Raw genomic sequence first — 26493 nt, 5'->3', positions numbered from 1 at the left:
AACCTCTACTGCAAATCCATCCTCATCATTGAATATTCCTGCATTAATGCCTTACATAAATGCATCACTCAGCTCATTCACAGAAATATCAGATCCAAAATATGATTTATTAATGTTTGCTTACAGAGTTTAAATTCTTCCTTGAAGAATACCTACAAACAAGCATTACACTCACAGACAAAACTGCTATTGACAAACTTGATCCTCCTTGAGAATCTGATTTGAATAAAATGAAAACACATCTCAGAGACAATTCTGTGTGAATTTTTGCATGCCTTACATACATAGGAACGTGCAACTAGAAACACCTATAACAAGAATCATACTCCATTATTGAAAGAAAGCACTACATTGTACAAACTTGGAAGAAAAACTCAGAATTGTAAACTAGGATTATGGAGACCTCTCACAAAAATTCTGGAACCCCTACAGAGTGAGAAGAACCAAGAATATGAAGAAGAGGGAAAAGATCAGATCTGCATCACAAATTGCCAAGTGTCCTCTTTCCCCGACTGAAAAATTCTTTGCATCATCCCCATGGAAACTGCTCTCAAAATATTTGACATGTGTTGAAACTGATTGCAGAAACAAATTCCTCGCTCTGAGAGCTTCCCAACAACATATAATATGCCTATATTTGTGTAAAACATAACCCCTCAACCATTAACCTCTCCTCTCAGATGCAGCCAGGCACAACCAGTCATTTAAATTTTTTGCATTTTTAACACTATAGTTGGAACTATACATTTATTTTGATTTTTAACCTTTGCTGTGCATCCATTCGTGCCATGTGTCACAATCTGATTCGCCTGGAATCCAACTGGGCACCACCTGACCTGCCACCTGACCTTGAGCTGGACCTGCCACTGGACTAGGGCTCGCCTTGTTGCCAAGTCACGATGGGTAACCGACGAACAATTTTTTATGGTCTAGCAACCACCGTTGGATCAACTCCAACTTGTTCGACCTTTAATCTCCATTTTGTCACAAAATTTAGTCACCTCAAGATGCGTGCACATGCGTGGGGTCCAGTGGGAGTTGAACTTCCACTTGCCAAAAGCCTTCAAGCTCTTGAAACTATAGATACATGTGGGTTTGTATTTAAATACAAACAATTCCCTCCCCACAACCAGTGTGGGATACCACTCCTCCCACGCCTGCTATTGCATTTGCCTGAAACTTTCTAAAGTCTTTCCTCAGCCACGCAAAGAGGATACTGGCAAGGGTCGTGGAGTTAAGCTTTACACCTGCCAATTGAATTTTCTTGGAAGTTTCTAAAACCTCTTACCCATACCATGCAGGGGAATGCTAGTAGTTTCTAAAACCTCCACCCATACTCCACCTCACGTGCAGATAGGGAAGAATTGGCAACGCCTGCCAATTGCATTTGCTTGGAAGTTTTTATGCCCTCTTCACCATACCACGTAGGGGAATTCTAGGCTTCACGCCCAACAATCGCATTTGTTTTATAGTTTCTAAAACGTTCACTTTTCACTGGCACGCGAGGGGAGGTTGCTGGCTTAACGCCCAACAATTGCATTTGATGAAAACTTCATATTCCTTTTAACATCACACGTGGCAGGAAGAAACATGATTTGACAATACACTTGCCAATATGCATTTGCTTAATAATTAATTTTTTAACTCTTCTCCACTTGCTATGCCAAACCCACGACAGAGAGGAGTTGGTAAAGGTCATGGAACTGGCTTGAAGCCTACCAATAGTGTTGCTTGAAATTTCAAATTCTTTTCAACAAGTCTGATTCTAATTCCACACAGCCCCAGGGATTCTTCTCAACTCCATATTTATGAACCCTTGCACTGGCAACATGATTCCACAAATAGCTTTGATAGCTATGCACATACGTCATTCTCAATGTTCTTGGAATACTACAAATGGCTTGAAGGTAGTTGTTTGGATTCTTCTTCAGGCATGTAAGAATTTTCCTTTCAACTACCAAATAGCGAGGCATCTAATTCAATGTACCATTAATATCCATAGTGATCTTATAATATTCTCTAGCTTCTTCTATATCTCTGTGCTCTCCATCTCGAGGATCAAGGATCAAGTCTACTACAGTCTTCCATTCACCTCATAGCAATGCTGCTCCAATAGAATGTGTAGGTACTGAATCACTTCCAAATTGCTGCAATCCAAAATAATTGATGAAGCCATTCTTTCCTAATCCTTCTGCTGCTTCCTTAATAATATCGTGTCTCCCTGCAAGAACACCACGTAAAGTAATTGTGAATCGATTTCCTGAAAGCTGCCCAAGCACAAGTCCATCCTTCACATAACAGAAGTCTCTTTCTTTGATACCATATAATCTCTTGTTCAATGTAGCTAATCTTGAAGCCTCCTATTTGAAGATGGTAACCCTTTGTGTTGTAACCGCTCGCTTATCTTTTGTGCCAGCAAATCCAAATGACCTGGTCTGCACTCCAAGCATCTTCCCAATCACCATCAAAGCCTCTTGAGTGTCCTTATTCTCCTTACAAAGATGAAATCACAACTTGGCCAATTTGCATAGCTGAAAGCTTCAAATTCTTTTCAACATGCTTTTCACCTCTTTGTACTTGATGACATGAATCAAGAATTTCAAATCTTCACTCTAAAAATGGCTTGCTCAGCAGCATTTCAGATATATGTCCATTGGTCCATATATAACAAGTCAAATGAAGTTGCCTCCCACTTTCCACTGACAAAACATCATCCTCTATTTTATCCAGCCATACCACTGAAAATGAAAAGTTCTTGAAATAAATCAAGTTAACAATGACTGACAGTAGTCCATTAATGTAGGACCAAACCAACTATCCTAGACCAAAAGACAAGGATAGCAGAGGAACAATAATAAAGAAGATCCTTACACCAAAACATAGAAGATAATGATGTAGACTAATCTGGTAATAATATGCATTAGCATGCATGACGAACACTTTGCCTTTAAAATTAACACTGCAAGGGCATGAGCTAGATTGGGCCCCAAAATGGGCCTGGCTAAATTTTTTTTCATTTAAATCCAACTGACCTTTGAAATGTTTCAGGCACCTTGAACATACCTCTGAAGTTGATCGGCACAATTTTTTGATCATTAAAACTCAATCTGCAACTGTCAGACAAATGTATCACATTTTCACATTTAAACCCAAAGAGGTATTTCAAAAACTGGTCAAAACACCTCTCTGAACTTCACAAATTGATAGGCGTGTACTCTGATATGTTAAGTTTCATCGTGCAAAACCATTCCTCATGACGAATCCCAGGTGATGAGATATTAATTGTTGAAGTTGATTAAATGTCTCTGTCAACATTTGAACCTGATAAAATCCAAGTGCAGGGACCTCAAAGTGCACATATTAAAAATATCAAATGGTTTTCGTGGATCCACAAATCTGGGGCATAGATACTTTGAAGTACAGGGAAGACCATAGAATTATTAGTTTGATCAAAAGGCTAACTGGGTGTAAGATATAAGCTCATGAAAATAACCACTTTAACATATGTAACAACGAAAGAACAGAAAACTGAACAAAATGGCTCAAGAAATCATCTTGGAAAACTAATCAAACGGATTGGTAGGAGCTTCAAACTGGAAACATAGCTTATCTTTCATACTAATAGTACCCTAGAATAACTATTTTGATATGACACTCATCGGGGCATTTATTACACATATGCAAAGTGGTGCTCTAACTAGCTGTTAAAAGAGGGACTTATGCAAACAGTGCAAATTGCAAATGGATTGAGCTTACCGAACTGAGCAAATGAATTCATAGGGACTTGAAATTTGGCATGTGGACACACCAATATGCATACAATTCAATGCACTTTGAATTTCAACATGACGATCAACTGGTCATAAAATGCAAAGCCTCAAAGTAGGCCACTTAGTAAAATCTGCATTTGCACCTATGAACAACTTCCAGCTTACCCCTTGAAATGGGTACTTGATAAACTGACCTAAATTGAAATATGAAAGTTGTAGAACACTGTATAGGCCAAATGAAAGGTGTACAATAAGATTCCACAGCTTTACCTCTTGATAATCAACTAGCTCCATTTTACCCTTCTTCAAACTAGGCCATTCAAGCCGAGATTTTAAGTGCTATTTTGAAAGTGCAAGAGATTTTTTTTGAAATGGGCCTCTCAAATTCACTCAAATTTGAGTCCCAACATGTCCTTTCATGATTGGGACTCATAGCATTCCTTCAAATTATAAACATTTCCATATGTTCTCTTTCCTTCTACCACAACCTAACCGGTACTCCCTTTGTTTATCTGGCAACCGGTTGAGTCAAAGGTGAGTTTATAACCTTTGTCACACATTTGACTCACGCTCAACAGATTGTGCTTTAGGCCTTCCACATAATATACATCATGTGCCTTCAATTTTCCATGAATAGTTAGAGTACCTTTTCCCTTTATTTTGATGGATGAGTTGTCTCCAAATCTTACTGATCCACCATTCCAGTATTCAAGTTTGATAAATTTATTTTTATCACCGGTCATGTAGTTGGAACAACCACTATCTACATCCCACATATTTTTCTTTTCAACACGTAAGGCATTCTACACTATCAGACTTGATTCTGTCTTTTCTTTTTCTTTTTCAACCCATACCGGTTTGGTTTCCTTCTTCTTGTTAGCTGCTATTTTGTGCTCCAGTTTAACTACTAGTTCTTGATCAGAATTTGTCTTCTTCTGCTTGATCTTCCCATTTTTACAAAACCTTTCTATGTGTCCAAACTCTTAACAATTATAGCATTTCACATTTTCATTTAAAGATAAATCCTTAAAATTATTGTAGGGCACCAGTTTATTCTTTCTACATTCAAAACTCCTATGACCATATCCGTTGTACTGATAATAGATAACATTCATATCCCAGAGTGCATTAAAAGGATTTGTACTTTCATAACTCATAGAGGGATTATTGATTAATCTACAGTCAGCTATTCTATGCCCAAATTTGTTACATTGGTAACAGTAACCATGAAAGTTTGAAACATACCAGTTAGGTTGTCTTGGACCTGCAAAGGACTGTCTCACTAGGGGTCTTCCCTCATTCTTGACTCTGGTGAATCCTTCATGGTCAACTCTTGCATTTTCTCCTTGGATCTGCATGTCAGTACAATGAGTGTGGCCTCCGATTCATTGCTTGTGTATACCGGTTTGTGTGGTGATTTCTAACAACATCTGCATGTCTTTTTATCGGCATCCTTGCTTACAATGAATGTCTTCTTCTCTTCACCTTTATTTGAAGAGGTGAAGTGTATTTCTTTACCGGATGTGTCTTTGTTGTTTGAACTTTCACCTTCTTGAAAGCCTAAGCCACCAGTATCTTTGGATTGCTTCTGTTTGCTCAACATCTTGTCTAAGGTTTCGGTGCTGCCTTCATATATGCTCCTCACTTTTATTTTTTCCTTACTTTCTTCAAGCTCCTTTATGAGCTTCACTATTTGTGCTTCCAAATCTTGATGCTCCCTTTCCTTCTTAATCAGATCAAAGGATGTAACTTCACATATCCTCTTGGTTTCTTCCAACTGCAGTTTCAAGTTAGATATAACTTGACTGGACTCATCTAGGGATTGCTTCAAGAGACCTTTTTCATCTACTGCAACAAGCTTGACCTTCTTGAGTTCTCTTCTTGTTTTACTCAGTTCCTCAAGAGCACTTATAAGCTCATCTTCTAAATCCACTTTAGCCTCAATATCCTCTTCTTCCTCATGTTCACCAACCGGTTCATCAAGTGCCATAAATAAATTAACTTTTCTGTCATTCTCATGGTAGTCATCTTCTGATGCACTTTCTTCATATGTGGCATCATATTCAATAGTATAGAGGTTGTTCTGCTTCCGGTAGCCTCTTCTTCCTTGCCGATAGACATTTCTTTCTTTATCTTTGCCAACAGACCTGCTAAACCCTCTTGACTCATCTCCACCGGTTTTATTATAAGGACATTTTGGAGCAAAGTGTCCAACTTTACCACAGTTGAAACATTTGAGTGGTAGCTTTCCTTTATACTTGCCGGATTCTCTTTTGAGTTTATGACAAAGTTTGCTACCTCTGCATCAGAGTCTTCACTAGATCCTTTATGAGCAGTTACTTCTTTGCCTTTCTGGGTGGCGTTGAACGCTATCTCTTTCCTTAAGGAAGCATCACCGGTTGTTCTCATCTCATAGGCTGTTAGTGAGCTAAATAGCTTATCCATTGTAAAGATCTTCAGATCCTTGGCTTCTTCTATGACATACACCTTTGTATCATACTTAAGTGTGAGGGACCTAAATACCTTCTTGACAAAAATCTCATCTACAACTTCTTCCCCAAGTACTTTGATGGTATTCACAGTTTCATCAAATCTGTGAAGGTAGTCTGCAATTTTTTCATCATCCTTCATATTGATGCCTTCAAATTGGCCCCTTAGTGCTTGCATCTTGGCCTCTTTGACTTTTGCATCTCCTTCAAATAACCTCTTCATTTTATCCTAGGTCTCCTTGGCAGATGCACAGTGCATGCCCTTGATAAACTCATTACTAGACATCTCGCTCAAGATAGCATGTTTGGCCTTTGCATTGTTCTCATACTCCTTGGCATCCGGATCAGTGGGAGGAACACTAGGGACAACGTACCCATTCCTAAAAGACATCCACACATCAAAACCAAGGGAGGAAATATAGGTCTCCATTCTTCTGCTCCAAAAGGCATAGTTGGATCCATCAAACATGGGGGCTTTTGAGGAAGCAGACTCATTTCTTGCCATTGTGTTCTAAGTCCAGAATCTATCCATGGTTTTAAAACAATTGTGAACCTAGGCTCTGATACCAATTGTTGAACACGAAGTACCAATGAGAGGGTGGGTGAATCAGTGGTCCCTAAACTCTTTATGGATTTTAAAGAAACTTCAGATTACCGGTTTTTATCTTAAACACTAAACAATCAAACTAGTAAAGCAAATGAGGAAACCTAAAAAGACAATCACACAAATGCAACCCACAACTCCAGATGTACGAGAAAAACCCAATATGGGAAAAACCTCGGTGAGAAATGTTGCTGGAGGCTACTGCTCCAATCCAGCCTCACAAGTGAAACACTGAATTACAAAGATTTAGGGTGTGAGATTTTACCAAGATCTAGAGGCAATGGAAATCACAAAGAAGAGAGAAAAAATAGATGATAGAAATAAACTATAGTCTATCAAGAAAATATTGATCAACTGGATCATTACAAGATGTTCAATGATTTCTTGTACAATGTAGATGAGCCTGCTTATATAGGCAAGGCTATATGAATATGTGAGCACACAAACATGACATGTGGCTCAATAAGAAACAAGGGTAGGTAGAAAATAGGTGTGGGTAGGTAGGAGAAACAATAAAATTTTTCACATGAGGTGGATCACCCACCGAAAGTGGAATTATCACTCCACAATAAGTGGATATGATAAAGTAGTAACAAGATCACACCATAAAAGATGGAAATTCTCCTACACACACTATCCCAATGTGACACAAACACCCAAGTGTCTCTTACCTAAACTACTATGAAATGCATGTACCTAAGTAAACTTAAGTAAGGTGTAATAATATCCAAGATGAATAATTATTTACACCAAGACCCCCCTTTAAGTGCAACTTAGGGGAATACACTTAAGTCTACAATGCAACTGAGCAATGCAAGATGGGTCCCGACTACTAGGCCATGTTAGGTACCCATGTACAAATGCAAATGCAATCTCCCATAAACAAAGAAAGAGAGAAAAACCCAATGGGAAAAAACTCCCCCCCAAAAGAGAGATGAAGAAAGAACACAATGCTCTCAATGATGAAGAAGAGACCATGAAGCCCCCCCTCAATGTCGAATCTCCTACAAGGATGGTCCAATGATGTTGACCAAAATACCTCCCCATTAGGAAGAAAGAGAGCCAAAGCTGCACCAATAATGTCAAAGTGTGACAAAACCAGGTACCAATGTCGATGACGAAGAATCACTCGTTGCAACAAAATGAAGATCAGGCATGGAGACAACCTGCTTTGAGAATCAACTGGATACTCGTAAATGGCAGAAATACCGATACAATCAAAGTCTCACGGGAGCCATGCACAAATGTGGACAATCTAAGTCTCAACTAGAGCCATGCACAAATGTGGACAATCTAAGTCTCAACTGGAGCCATGCACCAAGTCTCACAAGATATTCCTAATCTACGTGTACAAGAGGATGACATCAAATATGTCAACAATGATAAGATACAAAGAGGTGTGACACTTTATGATAGTGTGAGTACAACATTGCTCATGCAAGAGCATACAACATGATAGTGCAAATCTGGAAACATGAAAATGATGCCACCAAGAAGCCCTGTAGAATACTGCAGAAAAAGATGCCTCCGATTGGGATGTGGCCAAGAGATATAAAGGAGCAAATCAACCCCCCTCCCCCTCCCCCTTGATTGCCGGTTGGAAGCACTGCAAGACAAGTATGAAGTGACAAGAAAAAAATGTTCCCAATATGACTTATTAAATGATATCTGTATTTTTAAAAGATTTGAAAAATCTAGAAAAAAACAATTTATTATGCCCATATAAAAAAAATTTATTAAAAAAATAAAGAAAAAAATAAAAAAAGGCGATAGTCATTTTTTTTAAAATAAAAAAAAACTTTAATAATAATTTATTAAAGATAAAAAACTTATTTAAAAAAAAAGTTGATTTTTTTATTATTAAAACTATTAAAAAAAGTTTATTTTTTAATTAATTAAAAAAAACTATCAAAACAAAAATCAAAATTTCAATCCCCCCACTAGGGGAGGGGCCTGCAAAGCCTTGCGGGGCCACCGCAGGTATACTGCGGTGACCGCAGAGCCTGCGGACCACCGCAGGTACTCTGTGGTGACCGCAGAGCTTGCGGTACCTGCAGATACCCTGCGGTGACCGCAGAGCCTGCAGGCCACTGTGGGCTGCAGTACTGCGGTGACTGCAGCGTGCGTCACCCGCAGTACTGCGGTGACATCCACGCCCCCAACTTACAATTTTTAAAAAATAAAAAAAACAAAACAAAAACAAATCACCCCCGTTTAACAATTAATTTGTTTTTATTTTTTATTTTTTTGAATTTTCTGAAAAAATAATTAACAGAAAAAAATAATTTTTTTTTTAGATCTGTACCTGCAAGTCCGTACGACGGGCCAGGAGGGGAGATTTTTTCAACTTGGGGTAATGGAGGCCGATTTCGATGAATAGACAGTCGATCTTGGGGTTTTGGGCCTTTTGAGCGCAATGGCAATGACGGATTTGGCAAAAAATGCTCCAAAATTGCAGATTGGTGTTGAGACAAGTCACCACCCTCCACCTTCAAATGACCCTAGATTTGGGCTCAGATGTCGGATTTGGACGAAATAAAAGACGATTCCTAATTGCTCGAACATCCTCAATCCAATGGTGACCTCAAATCTGACCCAACAAGCTCCAATAATAACTTGCAATAGAAAACTCCAAAATGCAAACCCCAAATTTCTCTCAATTGGCAAACCAATGGCACTCTAATGGCTCTGATACCATGTGAAATTTTGCCAAGATCTAGAGGCAATGGAAAGCACAAATAAGAGAGACAAAATAGATGATAGAAATAAACTACATTCTATCAAGAAAATACTGATCAACTGGATCATTACAAGATGCTCAATGATTTCCCGTACAATGTAGATGAGCTTGCATATATAGGCAAGGCTATATGGATATGTGAGAACACAAACACGACATGTGGATCAATAAGATACAAGGGTAGGTAGGAAATAGGTGTGGGTAGGTAGGAGAAACGATAAAATATTCCACATGAGGTGGATCACCCACCGAAGGTGGAATTATCACTCCACAATAAGTGGATATGATAAAGTATTAACAAGATCACACCATAAAAGGTGGGAATTCTCCTACAAACACTATCCCAATGTGGCACAAACACCCAAGTGTCTTATACCCAAACTACTATGAAATGCATGCACCTAAGTAAACTTAAGTAAGGTGTAATAATATTCAAGATGAATAATTATTTACACCAACATAGGGCACCGACCCAAGGAGCACCAACCCCTGCACCAAGCTCCAACTTGGTGATGTATATTGAAATACAATTTAGATACAGTTATAGCTTCTTGTTGCAAATGAATTCTGTAACTCTTGATTAAATAGGTCTCTACCAGTTAACAGTCTTCTCTTCTTTACTGGATCTCACACTACCGGTTAACAGATAGCTCTCTTTGATTCTTGGCCTCTCTCTCTCTCTCTCTCTCTCTCTCTCTCTCTCTCTCTCTCTCTCTCTCAGCCTCACAACTCACTGTGTCAGACTTGGATGCCTTCTTGATCAATCACACTTCACCGGTTTGCTCAATTGTTAGACTTGCTACAGTTAGACCGGTACTCTATCACTGTCAGTTAAACCCTCTTACCGATTTGCTTGTTAACTCACTTCTGCAACTTTTCTTAGAATAAATTCTAAGGGAGATGATCCTTCTCTTTGCTCAAGCTCTCTTCACTCTTCTTATTTTCCTCAAGCATTGACCTTTTCTGTTTCGAGCTCATGTATTTATATTCGTTGATTCCTGCCAAGAACGCATTCAAACACTGTCGTGTTAGGTTTTACCTTCTCCAACTCGATCTGAATCCGATTTGATTTGATATGGTTTTTCAGGGATAAGATCTTCATGACATCGATCAATCACCAACAAAGCTTTGCATTCCAATGTGCATTTTCTAAATCTGGAGGTCTGCACCATGCTTTTCTACTTTTCTCTGTCATTCACCATTAATGGCTTTGCTGTTTCCTTCACCGAATAGGTACGAAGATCAAATCTTCTTGTAAGATCAATTAAGTTGCTTCGCTAGCTTGCCTTCCTCGAGTCACATTCCTTTGGCATCCTCCGTTACTTGCGGGTTCCTCATAAAAGCTGATCTGCTTGCAGATTTGTTACATTGATGCACACTCCAGTGACCTGTGCAATACCTCCACATGGCATCCAACTATCATGCTCGTCGACACCCACCTTTTCTTGGATTCCTATGTCAATTCGACATACTTTGTCGACCAAGGTTGACTACCGGTTTATTTTCTCTTACCAGTATGACCATCAAACATCCTCTCTGTTCTGTTCACTAGTTGTTGTGCCTTCATAACAAACAAACAACCTTCATCTCGGTTTATGCCTTACTTGTAAGCCCGCTTTACCGGTAGATGACACAAGTCATGTGTACCAGTAGTCTTACTTTTGTCTTTCTCTTCTTATGCCGGTCACCACTTCTTACTTACCGGTGACCTTGTCAAACCGGTTGACATCAATGACAACTTAATGCCCATAATACCAACATTGTTGACTACTCTCCTTGCATTTGGACATAGCATGTTGCATATGCCTCTTAAAAATGCACTTATTTGTTTTATTAATATTGTTTGTGTGGCATTGCCTACTTTTTTTGTGCTTCTTTTGTTTATTAATTTTAACTTTACAATTTCATTGAAGAAAAATTAGCATTGAGGGGTTTCCTCGATATAAACTTATCTAAAAAACCATCTTGTGTTGTGACAACAAAATTTGAATGAGTTGCATCAACATGCTTCAAGAGCACCAACCCACTCTAGCTCTAGCTCCCTTATTAACCAGTTCCTATAATCGATGGTAAAGCGAGAATTTTCAAGAATGGATCAATGAATTTCTTCATCACACTTGCACAACAAGCTCTTTGATGGGCCTAGTACACCAATAGATTGCGACCAATCCCCAATAAGAATCTGTTCATGTAGAGTTGTCTAAGTGAACGCTCCTATTTTTGGTAGCACTTTGACATTCCAATGGAGGATTGTCAACCAACTATATATATATACAACTAATATGGTATTAGAGCTCCATGGTGATTTTGTTCTTGTAGAGATGTAAATTTGTTAAGTATGTGTGCTACCATTCACGAATCATGGCCCATGTCATTGCCATGAGTGAAATATGGTGTTTGGTTCTTGATTACTCGGTAGATTGTTGGACAAAGGTGCAAATGATGGATATGTGTTCAAAGTTGTTGTCCAATGCTTGTTTTTAATGTACTAAAAGTTTTAGCTAGGGGGCATGATACAAGAAAAAGCACAATAATCAATTTGAGCAACAAATCAACATGATCATATTGATTGTGTTGAGTTGGAAAGCTTGTCATGTTTGTAGTAATGCTAACATAGTAATTGGAATGCAATTGATGTTGCTAATGGGCTAGTAGTTTGTTTGGTAGGTCATTTGCAGTTATGAATTGAGAAATTCATTGTTTCATTCTTTCTATGACTATATACTGGGTCATATATGTATGTATGATATGTCATTGATGGGAAAATGATGTTTTCTAGGTTGTGCATGCATATTATAGTTCTAATCTATTATTATTTTTATTTAAAATAAACAATAGAATTAGAAATAAATTTTATTATAACTTAATAATGTGAATAATGCAATTGGTAAAGTTATTAGGAATGTTGGTGAGAGATTAAAACTTCAATCTTATTATTTATGTAAGGATGGTTTATCTTTTAGGCTTATAAATGCATATAAATATTTTACTAGAAGTGATTGCAGTTTTGGTGAAAATTAACACCTTTTAATCTTTAAGAGAATGTTTTAATAGCCCATGATAGTGCAAGATTGTGGTTTTGGTTATAATTTTGTATTTATTTTAGCATCAATGTTCTGAATCACACTTGTTTATCTTTCATCAAGATGAGGAAGAGATGATCACAAAGTTCTCATCTTGATGAAGGATCATAAATTGTGTTTTTAAATGTTGATGTTAAAATTATATACATAGTTAATCCATAAGCACTAATTTGTACCTTTTGTTTTGATTGAAGAGGGGGAAGAATCTTAACAATGGAAAACTCATATTATTGTTAAATTTGAGTGGTAAAATTTTCAAATTGCAATTGATCCTCATTGAAAGGGATCTATATGACATTATAGTAGGAAACACAAAAAATGCAAGTAATTGATTAAGCCTTAAAAATGAATTGTCAAAGATTTTCAAGTAATGTATTTGATTATTTGATGCTTAGCTAAACCACGTGGCTGTTAGTAAACCTCAAAGAAAGTCTAGGGTGGCCTTAATACTTTTACGCTTCTAGTTGGAAAATGTCAATCAAGTAGAATTTGTTGAATTGGAAGATGAATGGAGAAATCGTTGTTTAACACGAGTATACTTAGTGCACCAAACGTTTTCCCAAGACATTAACAATCAAAAGACATACAAACAATTTTTTTTGTGATGTAAATGAAAAATGAACAAGTCACATCACACGCCTATGCACTTGAGTCATGACACAACACAATGGCTCTCAAGGATTGCACTACCAATGCACAAAACATGACAACACAAAATAATACTTAAACCACATTGTGTGACAAAGCCACCATGGTGATCATACAAGGGACATAGTTTCCTCTAGGGTGAAGAACAAACGCTAGTGTACAATCCCATTCTTTGACAACATGAGGAATATGATGAGAGTGACGGCCATTTCATTGCACATCCAAGATAACATAATTGCTATCCAAAATATGAGAATAACATCCATTCACCAAAATTATTTCCCAAGAGGTGGGTCATTTGGGAGCCATAAGCCTCAACCAATGAAACCATCAACTAGTTGATTGTACATGAAGGCACCCAAACCAACAAAGAGGAGTGTATAAATTTAAAGGAACCTCAAAAGGTAGAAATTAGGTCACATAAACCAAGATAAGGATAGACCAATTCTATAAAATGCTAGATTCAAAACAAGGCATAACCACCTCAAACTAGTTGTTGTCTAAAATATCAGAAATATGGACAGAGAAGCGAGAAATATTTTACACAAGATAATATGTGCTTCTATATTCGTTCAATACAAATTACATACATATTTATAGGATTTTCATTTCCTATTATTTCGGAATCAATTTTCCTAAATAGATAGTTGTTTTAACAACTCAACATATGACCACAAATAATATAACCTATTAAACAAACTATGTAACTAATAATTCTAACAAATATGTGAAAATTAACAATAGTTTTCCCAACATTCCCCCCCTTAGTGCAAACATGGTAAGAACTCACACCCTACATCTGCAGTATGCACACCCCTATAGAATGTCCAACTGACTCATGACCTTGATCCAAAGAAAGGCTCTCTCCTCCCATGGTTTTAAATAGGCTTACTACAAACCTTGACGTGAACAAAAACCTCCACCATCTGTCCACCTTGTGTGGTTTTTTGGATCCTCCCACAAACCCTTTCAAGATTCATGAATTGACTTACATTGGTGCTTATATTTCTCTAACATTAGGGAAAAATATAGGAAATGCAACTCACACAAAACAAAACATGGAACGATTTCACATTACATCTATGAGAGTCAAATGTTGTTCCCAATTGCAATCACTATTGTCGACCGCTGCCACTGCCACTGGAAGTTGCCCTTGACTTTAGCCGATTTAGCTCAAAATGGAAATGAAACATTGATGTTAAGTCCTCCCCTCAACGTGAAATTTCCACTTATTCACACCACATAGGAGTACTAAAAAGAAAAAGAAAATCACATAAAACTGCATACCAATGTCTGGATCTTGCTGCACATGATCATAATTGCCAGTGAACATATTCGCTAGTCGATCATCTCATCTTTTGACGAAGTATGGCAGTCAGAGGATCTCCATAGTCAGAGGATCACTAACGTTAGCTGCTTTCCTATACAATTGCCTTTTTGGCATCCAACACACTACGTAAAGTAAAAAACCAAAGATCTGAAGCGCACATCACACCATTTGCAACTAGAAGTAGATACACAATTGAAAAATGTCACCTTTCTTGATGCACGACACCATCGTTGGTGACTGACGAGAGGATACTAGTTGTCCTCCAACCTTTGATGCCTCCATCCTCCAATACATTTGCTACTTAGCAAATTTGGATTTTAAGGTTCATTTTGTTAATTATGAGGAAATAATATCTCCCCAAAATGAATGTCGCGTACAAATGAGAGTGCATCCAATTATAATAATTATTTGACAGATAACATTACTAATGACTTGTAAAAATGGACCCTATAAGATAACATGATTTGATTTGAAAACCATACCCTATCCAAATTGATTTTTTACTTACAATCTAATCTACAATATAGAACAACGATCCAAGTACAAAGGTGGGCATAAATATTATCGCAAACCTAAAGGCAAATAAGGAGCGTTGAACATAGCAATGAAATGGCGTAGCTCAACACAAACAAAACCACAGTCACACGCACAGATATGCAGAGATACGCGTCTATACTCAATAAATTTTCATGTTGTCAAGGGTATCTATACCCTTCTGGTGGGAAGCTGAGCAGCAAACTAATTGTGGGAGACCCAACGATTGAAACAGAGGCGGATGGCGACCTTTGAGCTGTACTATGTGGATTTAACAAATCTCTCAAGCTGGGCAAACCCAAACAATGCACAGAGACTGTTGTCTCAATTCCCAAATAGCTGGGAACACACTCACAAGAATAAATTCAAAACACACAAGGAGACATGCAAGCTTTCTTTCTTTCCATTAAATTGGATTGGAGATTACAAAATACAAATTGCAAATTTTTAAACACTAACTACAGATTACAATCCTATAGGCAGCGATAAAGAGCTGCTTTGTTCTACACACAATCAGGAGCAATCACTGCTCAACTGACACATCATGCAATCACTGCTCAACTGACACATCATACAGTGCTATCTTGCTCAACTGACAAAACACACACAATCACACATGCTGTTGTTCCTATTCTTGCACTCACTCCGGAGCTGCACTTCTCTCTGCTGGAGATCTCTTCTCTAACTTCTGACTGGAGAATGTTCTCTTCTGCAGTTGGGTGAAAATACCAACCAAATCTCCTCCAGGCTGTTCTGCTTCAGCACTCTCCTGATAGGGTTGGAGGCTATCTAGTGGCTAGGACAATAAATTCCAACATACTAGAGATCCACAATTGGCATGTGTCTCACAGAGACATTGGATGAGCTCGTCTCAAACGACACTCACACTCTTGAACACGCCATTCAAGTGCTGGTGCAGTTCGATAAGTCTATAGCAGAAGCTCTGGAGACGCATGTGAAGAGCAAGCTGACTTTTAAGGAACATTTGCACACTTACAAACTTTGTGGCAACATATGACTTTCTTCAAATTCTCCATTCCGCTGCTCAATCCAAATAAATTATCCTTGCAGCCAGATAGAAACTTCTCAATCTCCAAATAACACGAATTGAAGATTTGGAAGGAAAGGGCATCTTAGAATGGTGATGTCGATGTATTGGAAAGCCGTTGAAGCTAGTAATAGCTGATGAATCACGCGCATGACAAAAATAATTGCATGGTTACTTACGGCTTGACAATTATTTTTTTTCTCTTTTTTTATTCGCCTCAAAACAGGAATACAACTAGCCACTTGTTAATGTTGCCTCGATAAAAAAAAAACACTTGGTATAGGTGCAAACACTTATATCTATCACCATAAATGAGATTCAGTCATCAGAAAATGTAGTCTCTCTGACTTGGAGACATGGCAAAAGCGGTCATTGAATGTATGCAAGCCTCGATTTTGAGATATCTGGGCCGTCAAATGAGATATCAGTCAATGAAGTGATCCGATCCCAATGAATCCAAGCAATCAAATGGTGAAATACTATCTCCCTTATTGCATGCTCTCATACCATATCAGAAATATGGACAGAGAAGTGAGAAATATTTTACACAAGATAGTCCGTGCTTCTATATTTGTTCAATACAAATTAAATACATATTTATAGGATTTTCATATCCTATTATTTAGGAATCAATATTCTTAAATATAACAACTCAACATATGATCACAAATAACATAACCTATTAAACAAACAATGTAACTAATAATTCTAACAAATATGTGAACACTAACAATAGTTTTTCCAACATAAAAATGTTAAACCAAACAAATATTTGCACTCTAGGTCCAACACATAAATCAAAGGATTTATTTTAATCTAAAATACTATTATTCACTAACACACCTTTTTACCCATTGTTCTTAACTTTTACAAGATTTGGATGCACAACATAAACTAATTATTCTCCTTCACAATCATAGCAATGTTCAAAACATAGCATATAATTCATAAGCATTAACATCATGAATCAAATGTGACAAACATAAACAAACAATTCAACTCCTAGCGTAGTCCAAACAACATAATGATTCTTTCTACCGATCATTGAAATGATCAATTAAACATAGCTTCAAGTTCATATTGACTTCATAAGAAAATTAAGTTATACATCTTATAATCAACCTTTCCCAATATATACTACATCCTTTCAAAAGATTTAAAGCTTAACTTTCCATGTGCCATAAATAAGCAAGGACAAGGTATAATAAAGAATTTCATTTAATTTTGTTAGCACAACCCAATGCTTTATTCACCTAAATAGTTTATTTAGAAATAAGATCAAATTCAACTATTCAATACATGAGAAGAAGCCTAGAAATCATACTACTATGACATAACAAAATGATCCTATCTATATGGAAATAAGAGTTGGATGAACTCCAACCATGCCATGGAACTTCAATTAACATCTACTTCAAATCCATGAAATAAAATCACTTAAGCATTTTTTCTAAAAGCATTAACCATAACATTTGAGATGCTTAAACATAATTACTCACCTACATATATATTTTCTACCAAAATAATAAAATAATTTTTACAATTACAAGATTGCATCTTATGAATAGAAGGATGAACATATTGTGAGATCAACTACATGTTCAATTACATAAATAACTAAAATGCTGAATTGGTTGTCTCTAACATAAATATATAAATTTGGAACCATCTCCATACTTTTCCATTGGGGAACAATCAATTAGGCTCAACTTCAGTTCTCTAGGAGAGTTGAGCACTATTGATCAATTGTTCCATTTTGATTTGTGTGATTGGGTATGATTATAATAAGAAATGATGCAAGAACTTGACAATATGCTATGAAATTGACACATGAGGGCTTTACTAAATAGGCAATATCATATCACATGCATTCATATTGGGGGGTTTAATATCCCAAAAATAAGGGTGCAATATGTTGCCTATAGGTGAAAATAGGGGGGTTTTTAATTTGGGCTATGAAAAAATGCAATATTTTGTCCAACTTCAGGGTTTGTATTGGAAGGGGGTGGAAAAAAAGGAGTTTAGGGCAAATTTTTTTAAAATAGGGAGATTCTTTAGTATGCCATGGACGCAAGTGATATGCCATGAACGCAAGTGATATAACCCAGGTTCACTAAGTGAAGCCCCTGTGAATTGACAAGATTCAACATGAATAAACATAAATAGATTAAAGAAAACACAAAAGTACATATCTGAAAAATCATAGAAATTAATTTGTCACTCAAATATGAGCCTAAAAATCTTATACCAATGTGTTAGGGGCCCTAGTCTTGGAGGTGCTTCCATTAGTTAAAACTTTAGATTCCAAATTAGGATAATTTGTAGAATACTTCCTCCAAGATTAAACCAATAAGTGTTAGACAAGTGTTCTAATCAACATAGCCCATGAGTTCTTGGTTGTTCAAATCTGGAAATGTATGTCTTAGTCTGCTTTGTGCAATCCCAAATTTCAGCTATTCGTTCTATAACTTGCACATAGGAAAAGAAGGAATTTTTTTTATGTTGTATAGGGGCTCACCTAAGTCAAACCTCAGGTGGGAATTAACCTGCACTATAATAATGATGAATGATGGAGAGCTTACCTCTAGAAGGGAAAAGGTTGAAAACCTCATGGAAATGTTTGAATTGGCAATGTATATGTAATATCCCCACTTGATCTAAAGTTTTAATTTTCGGATTAAGGGATATCTTTGACTTCTAATTTAATTGCTCTTTATTTTTTTTGATTTGATGTTTTTGGAACAAAATTATAATGCTAGAAATAAAGTCTAAATTGCAATTTAACTATTCGATTTTAAAACAACAAATTTCATAGTTAAATCCTTGCATGCCAGAATCAAATTAATTAAATATAGACATACCCAAATTGTCAGGCAATAGGTAATATATTATTTTCTGTTAATATTTGTTGAGCAACTACAAACAATAATCACGATTATGAAAAATGATGACCAACCTTGGGCTTTCATGCCTAGACTAGTGAATTGCATACAATCAATTCAAACATCCATGTTTGAGCATGTGGAAACTAGAATGAGGACGACTAGCTAGGAGAAGATGAAACATCTCTTTGTAGCCTTGTTTGGTCCAAAACATGCCCTAGGAAAGCCATACACTTCCTCTTGAAACCCTCAAATTGGTACGACCAAAAATTGCAATGCTATTCCCCTTGAAATGTATGTAATAACTATTCAAATATGCCCTTTAGAATGCTTTCAACTTGTAGATTAATAACCCCTAAATATATTCTTGAAACCAATATCAAATTTTGTGAAATTAAGCTTAATTCAAGCCCCTAAATGAAGCCTCCTGAAATCAATGCTCTTGGATGATGTTCCACACATGCAAGCATTCAAACTCTTTGGAATTTTCGTTCCTAGCTTGAAATTCTTCAATTACAACAAGACCTTGCTCACAATTTCTCCAATTCTTCAAAAAACAATTTTTAATAATGAATGAGGAATTGATTGTTTTTTAGCTTTTTATATCTTCCTCAAAGGGCATGTTTTTCCATGTGCCTTTTTAATCATTAAAAATCACATTAAATATTTTCTTTTTGATATAACTTAATATCTCCACGACGGGCATCCAAGCTAGCTAAATACATTATCTTTATTAAATTATTAAATTTGCTTTAGCATTTAATACCCCTTTTAATAACCTTTTAATTCAATATAATATTATTAAATCATTTAACTTTAATAATAATTAAATTAATCTTCCAATCATTAATATAAGCCAAAATAATAATCTGTTGATAAATCTGCTCTCCCAGGAGATCACCAAGGCATGCCAAATTTAAGCAGTCACTGGTTAGGAGGGACCTCAAAGAGATCAATCCGGACCAGCCAGCAAGAGTAAACACAACAAAAACATAAATATATGATGGAGGCAATGCAGAACATATTATTTTATTTCATGAAAATTGATAACAACCAACCGATAACAATCGGGTTACAGAAACCGGCTCACAGGTCTGCTAAAACATGCTCAAAGTACATAATAGGTCACAACCAGGACCTTCAATCTTAAGATCTATCTTCTACTCTTAGTATAACTACTTGATTACATTTTAATGCTCAATTACAATGATTTATACGATCTAAGGGGATCCGGTTGGCCCAAAAAGGGATCAAAACCAAAGAACAAGACCTAACGTGTAAAACCAACAAGGTCGGCCTCCGCCAAGAGATTCCTCCGAAAAATCTAAAGGATGAAGTGTAGATCATGGGAAAAGATCGGCCACACGCCAAGGAACATCAAAATCGACGCTTAGGTCTCCGCTAGCTTTGGAAGGGGTCTGATAGATCACAAATGCAAAAAGGTCCAGGCAACCAGTAACGAGAAATTGTCAACCGGTAACAGGAAACTGTCATGGAAACCGATAGCAATAACTTGCCGAAAAATGATCCAAATGCTCCACGGTTTGGGAGTAAGGAAGATGATCAAGTCTTCAAGTAGAATCCAACTCCACAGGATCCAGTGAGCCAAATCTAAGACACATAGAAAGAAATGCCGAAACTGCAAACAAAAAGGAAAATATTTTGCGTTTGATGCAGAGGATCTTGGAAAACCAATCACAACTCTAGGATTATGTTGATCCATCTATATTTTTACCATTATAAAAATTCATTAGAGGCATATTCCATCATACTTCAACAATCAATCAATCAAGAAAACACAAACTTGATCCAAGTATCAAATTTGCCAACTTGTTGTCCCTTTGGATAGATCTTTACACAGAGGTATATAAATATATAACCAGATATAAAAAAACTCAATCCCTTCGGTCAGAACCTGAATAGATGTCTTAAAAACAACATATCCCAAATTTAGCCAAATCCAACAGTTAGATTAAAAGTTATGGTCTTTTCACCTAGACCCATTTCTGCTGTCCCCAAATAAGACATGTGCATGCCCAGTCCGTCTAGGGCATCAAATACCTTTCACAAAACAAAACCAAATGATTCCAAAATAATAGAACATGAAATATTTGTGGATCTATTTTCATAATATGTAAGCCATTAAATTTTCAAATGGTTAAATCATTAGATAATCACAAACCCTTGTCTGCAACTCCATTAAAGATAGTTTAAAAACAATTTTCACCAAAATCTTCATAACTTACACAAATGTGCATAAAAATGACTCAGAACAAAATGAAATGAAAGGTAATTCATATATATTTCCAATGAATCTATTTTGAGGTCATAATTATTTTCAATGAGTCCGTACCAAATGCTGCAACATGACTGTTCTCAGGAAATCTCAAATCTGCAAACAACCACTTTCACCGAAACATTCATAACTTATTCATTAAAATGCACCAAAACAAAATAATGAGAAAGAGGATTCATTCCAATATCTAACCATTATAAATATACAGGGTTTCCAGGCCATACATGGTCGTACAAGGTCTGGAAACAACAACTTAACACAAAAACACCAATCAAAATGCAAGTTTTAAACACACCAATTTGTTGCAAAACTTTATCCTCCTTCTCTATTCTTGCAATAATGATTTGGTTCGAAAAATACAACATATTTATAGACTCTTTGGTAGTTATAAACCATCCAGCTACCTTTACAACCCTTCATCTTCCCTTTTACAACTTTATGTGCAATTTTTGCACTTTTGCAATTTTCTTGCAACTTTGACACTTTTTCCTAATGACTCCCCAAATTATAAAAACTCTTATAGACTATTTGAGATATTTTACGTTGATTTTACCCTTCCATGGGTTATTTCAACAATCTTGACCTTATAGACCAAACTAGGACCTAAAGAACAACTTTTAACAACTTTATGCAAATAATTACAATAATTGATCTTGTCTTTACAAATGGATTAATCATGAATCAATACATCATAAAAATGATCAAAATGACTTAAAACATAGCTTTTCTCCTGGTGACCTCATGTTCTTGGGTGCTCCTGCACCAGGGTTGATGCAAGATTGCTATGAACTGGGGATGCTCCTGCATCACAAATCATCTTGATGCCTTACTATAAATAGTAAGGTTGGATCCCATTGTGCTAATGGCATACTAAAAATAGTGTCAGTAAAACCCTCTGAAAGATCCCTAGAAGGCGATCCATGAAACAACTAGAGAATTGAAGCTGAGTTTGAGGCCAATTCCCTCAAAATAGCATTAACTATAAATAATAATTTGCTAAACATAGGCCCAACAATTCAAGCTTTGAAACTGAATATATTGCATGTTGAAGTTGAGAGGACACTAAAGTCATGGCTAGTTGCCAAAAATGATAGTTACTATAAATAGTAACTACTGAAAATAGTAACTTACAAAAAATAGTAAGTCTCCCAACTAACCAATTGATGCTTACTAAAAATAGTAACTTGTTATAAATAGTACGTCTTGGACAAGTTGTCCAAAATCACCCTAGAAAGTGTCATTCATCTCCACTAACCTATTTGAACACATTTGCGTCATCAAAATACTCCCTTGGCCATGCTGGCACCAGCCTAGAGACCCACACTAGCTATACTACAAGAGGGCCTAAAAATGGACAGATTATAGTCCACTCTCCCCAATATTTCTTGTCCCCAAGAAATCCACACTTGAACATCATGACATAAATACTAGGATCCTAGATAAGCTTGTAGAAAACCTTATTAAAAGTCCTTTGACTCAACTGGATGAGAATGAAACTAAGCTCAACAACCTCGTGGTTCACCCTCTAGAAATAAAGCAATCTGCTCAGCAAAGAAAAACCTAGATCCCTCATCCAAAGTCTTAGTCTACCAAACTCAACACCCATTGACCTCCACTACGCCACTCTAATAAAACCATTATCATTGTGTTGTGAGTGGTGAAGCAACTCAACAAGATCCAAATGAAATGATATACCAAGTGAGTCACAACCTAGATCCCAAACCAAAACATCCCCATATCCACCAAAAATGAGAAGATGGAAGTGTCTCGAGGTAACAACATCACAACACCATTGTCCAACCTTTGTAGATCTCCCTTGGATGTGAAGGATACTCACCACAATTGTAGAAAAATGCATAACTACCCATTCTGGGTTGTTGATATGGGATAGATCAACAACCTCCCAAATGAAAATCCAGCCTAGGAGAATGAAAATAAATTTTCTAGGGTCATAAGGTAATAGAGTGTCAACCTTATGCCACTCTCCAACAAAGAGGAGATGATTCAACTCTCCTAAAATAATGTATAGTTGTTGTCCCTAAAGAATTATTAAAGAAGTTTGTGCTCCATGAAGTAGGACATCCATCTCTCATAAACTTATGGAGCAAAAATCCATCACTACAACTATAATACCAATGCCATCATACTCACTAAAATCACAACTCCCTTGTACCTGTATAGAACCACCTGAAGGAAACATACAAAAATGCTTTCAAGATTTGGTTCCATCTCTAGAAAATGAACACAACATACCAAAGTGGACTATATAATCTCTGAGCCAATCCACACTTATGCATCATCATACCATCAATGTGCGGGCTAAAAGAAAAACAACAAGTACTTACAATGCAATCGAGGTGAAATTTACCCACACAAACCAAATGAAGCCTTGAATAGTCACTAGGATTCCATGTCTTATCACTTTCATAGAAATAATCTGGAAGTGGATCACTCCTCCAATAATAAAGGGCGAATTTGGTATTGTCCCTACAAGCCCTCACTGCAATCTTGATGGATAAGTCCCGATTTGAGAGCAATGGATGAAATCCAATTTCATCTCCTCTAAAGCATGTTTGATAGTTTGAAAAGTTGACATAGAAGTCCCAACTATTATCCCTACTTTCCTTCTAATTGCATTGACCATAGGAGCTATTCAACCAACTTTTGTGTGCTATCAAATCACGTTAAGTTTTGGACAACCTTATCTTCTATAAATTTCAACTATTCCTTAAGTTCTTGTGACTCACTAGGCTTTGGATTGCAATCAACTCCAACCAAAACTTCTCCTAATTTGCTAACGAATGTAGGAGACATGCTACCACATGATGAAGCCCAACAATCCTCATGTAAATATGATGAAACAACATAACAATTCAACATGCTAGCCTCACAAGAATCCACCTCCTCATCACAAGTAGTACCAATGGACATCTCTACATCACCAATGTAGAGACTTATGCCCCTACCACTTGTGGATGCATACTCCATTGTTGGCTAGTCCACTAGACATATACACAACAACCTCTTATAGACCTAAGTCTTGAGCCCTCAATTGTCTCTCCCACAGAGGTGACTCATGATCTCCATGATGTAGGTTGTGTGTTTACTCAAAGATTTTAGAATCATTCCCACCATCATGCTTATGCAAGTCTGAAAGTTCCTCTTGATCGACCATATTAAGGGGTTCTCCCCTAAAATTATGAGTAAACTCTCATCCTCTGGTGTCATGGTAGCCATAGAATTCTAGTTTCCTACTATGGATGATGATGATCAAACCAAGCTCAATTCTTTACAGAGCTCATCAATCTAAATTTCAGATTCTTGAAGGACTCTTTGAGTGCTCTTCAAAGCATCTTGAGTAACCATAAGCTCATCAGTAAGCTTATTGACCTCTGCTTCTTTCCCTTTCAGTGCATCAAAATAAATCTCACCAAGCATGAGAAAGTGATCTCTATAAAAAAAGTAACTGTAAGTAATTAGTCTTCGTTATCATCAATGCTTCTTTAAGTTCTTATGAATATGAAAGGAAAAGTTCTCCACCAAGGTCCATATGTATTCTTGAAGACCTCCAGCAAAATTATGCCATCAACTTATGGGTGTCATAAAAATATTTAATGCCCACAATAATCTGGTGTTCATTTACCTTCAATAGTCTTGTCAAATGATGGGACTCTTGAGACCTATCAACGCCATATGATTTTTTTAATTTATAATCAACATCATGCAACACTAAATTAGATTATTTTTGAGGTTAGTATCAACACTTTCAAAGCTATTAATGTCGTCCTCCATGCCCAATTGTATATAAGAAGTTAGGATAGTACTTTGGTTAAAAATAAATCCATCTCATATATCATTAGGTGTTAAACCAAGATCACCCAGACCAACATAACTATGAACAGTCACATAAGATGTGGAGTCATCATCATTGGCTGATTGGGAGATATCTTCATATCCACCAGTGTGATCAATCTCATAGGATAACTCTACCTCCAAGTTTCCTACCAAGAAAATCATGCCATTCAACAGGTTCCTATTTTCTATGACCCAATATAGAAAATCAGAATGTTTGTGGCACAAATCAACAACACATATTCATCTTTAACACCCAAATCTTGAGTGTCGTCAAAACAAGACTCTACAACACCATCATCCTCATGTGAAAATGCTACTATCTCATGATGATGCAAGGAAATATAACTATTGTTGCAAAAATCAGAATTGTTGTCATACCTTTGTGTCACGTTATCAACATCTCCAAGTGGCTGATCCATGTTTGCATTCTCTCCCTCTTTGTGATCAACGTGAAGACTCAAGGGTGCAATATGTGATTCCTCTTGATCTAAACTCTCATATGGTGGAATTGAGGTTGTGAACATGATCTCAACTTCTTTAGGACTCCCACATGATGACAAATTTTTGCTTTCCCCATGATGACTTGTAGGCTGCAAATTACGAACAAGTGACTCTTCTTTCTTCACTAACCTTTCTTCTAGGGTAAATTCTTGCCCCTCCTTCAACACTTTATCCTTATGATTGTGTGTGGTTGAGGTTTCACTATTTGTGATAAAAAAATTAGGACCCTTTTCATTCCCCTTAGGTTCCAATGTATTAGTTTTGACTCTCCCTTATGCTTGGAATTTAACACTGTGTTGGATTCAAATAAATTATTTCCAAGCTCTTCCTTACACTTGGATTTGAATATTGAATTGTCATACACTTTGATATCAGGATCCTTCATCATTTTGGTAAGCTCATCTATCAATTTTGAAACTAATTTACTAGTTCATTTAAAAAAAATATTGAATCACAATTGAATGCACATGATGACATGATACTCTGTGCTCTGATACCACTATAATACCCGCCTGATACAAAGTTTTAATTTTCTAATTGAGGGATATTTTATTACTTCTAATTTGATTGCTCTTTATTTTTTAATTTTATGTTTTCAAATTAGAAATATAATGGTAGAAGTAAACTGTGAACTGCAATTTAACTATTTGATTTTAAAACAACAAATTTCATAGTTAAATCCTTGCATGCTAGAATTAAATTAATTAAATATA

At 36.5% G+C, this 26493-nt stretch overlaps 1 pseudogene; it reads right to left on the bottom strand.

The window, feature by feature from the left end:
• Positions 1–1739: 1739 nt before the first annotated feature.
• The window catches only part of LOC131859026 (uncharacterized), a 48006-nt pseudogene continuing 23252 nt past the window's right edge, over positions 1740–26493 (bottom strand).

This window comes from Cryptomeria japonica, chromosome 10, assembly GCF_030272615.1.
Source record: "Cryptomeria japonica chromosome 10, Sugi_1.0, whole genome shotgun sequence".
Lineage (NCBI taxonomy): Eukaryota > Viridiplantae > Streptophyta > Pinopsida > Cupressales > Cupressaceae > Cryptomeria > Cryptomeria japonica.
Note: the sequence above shows the minus strand (reverse complement) of the source record. Positions and strands in the feature narration are given on the sequence as shown.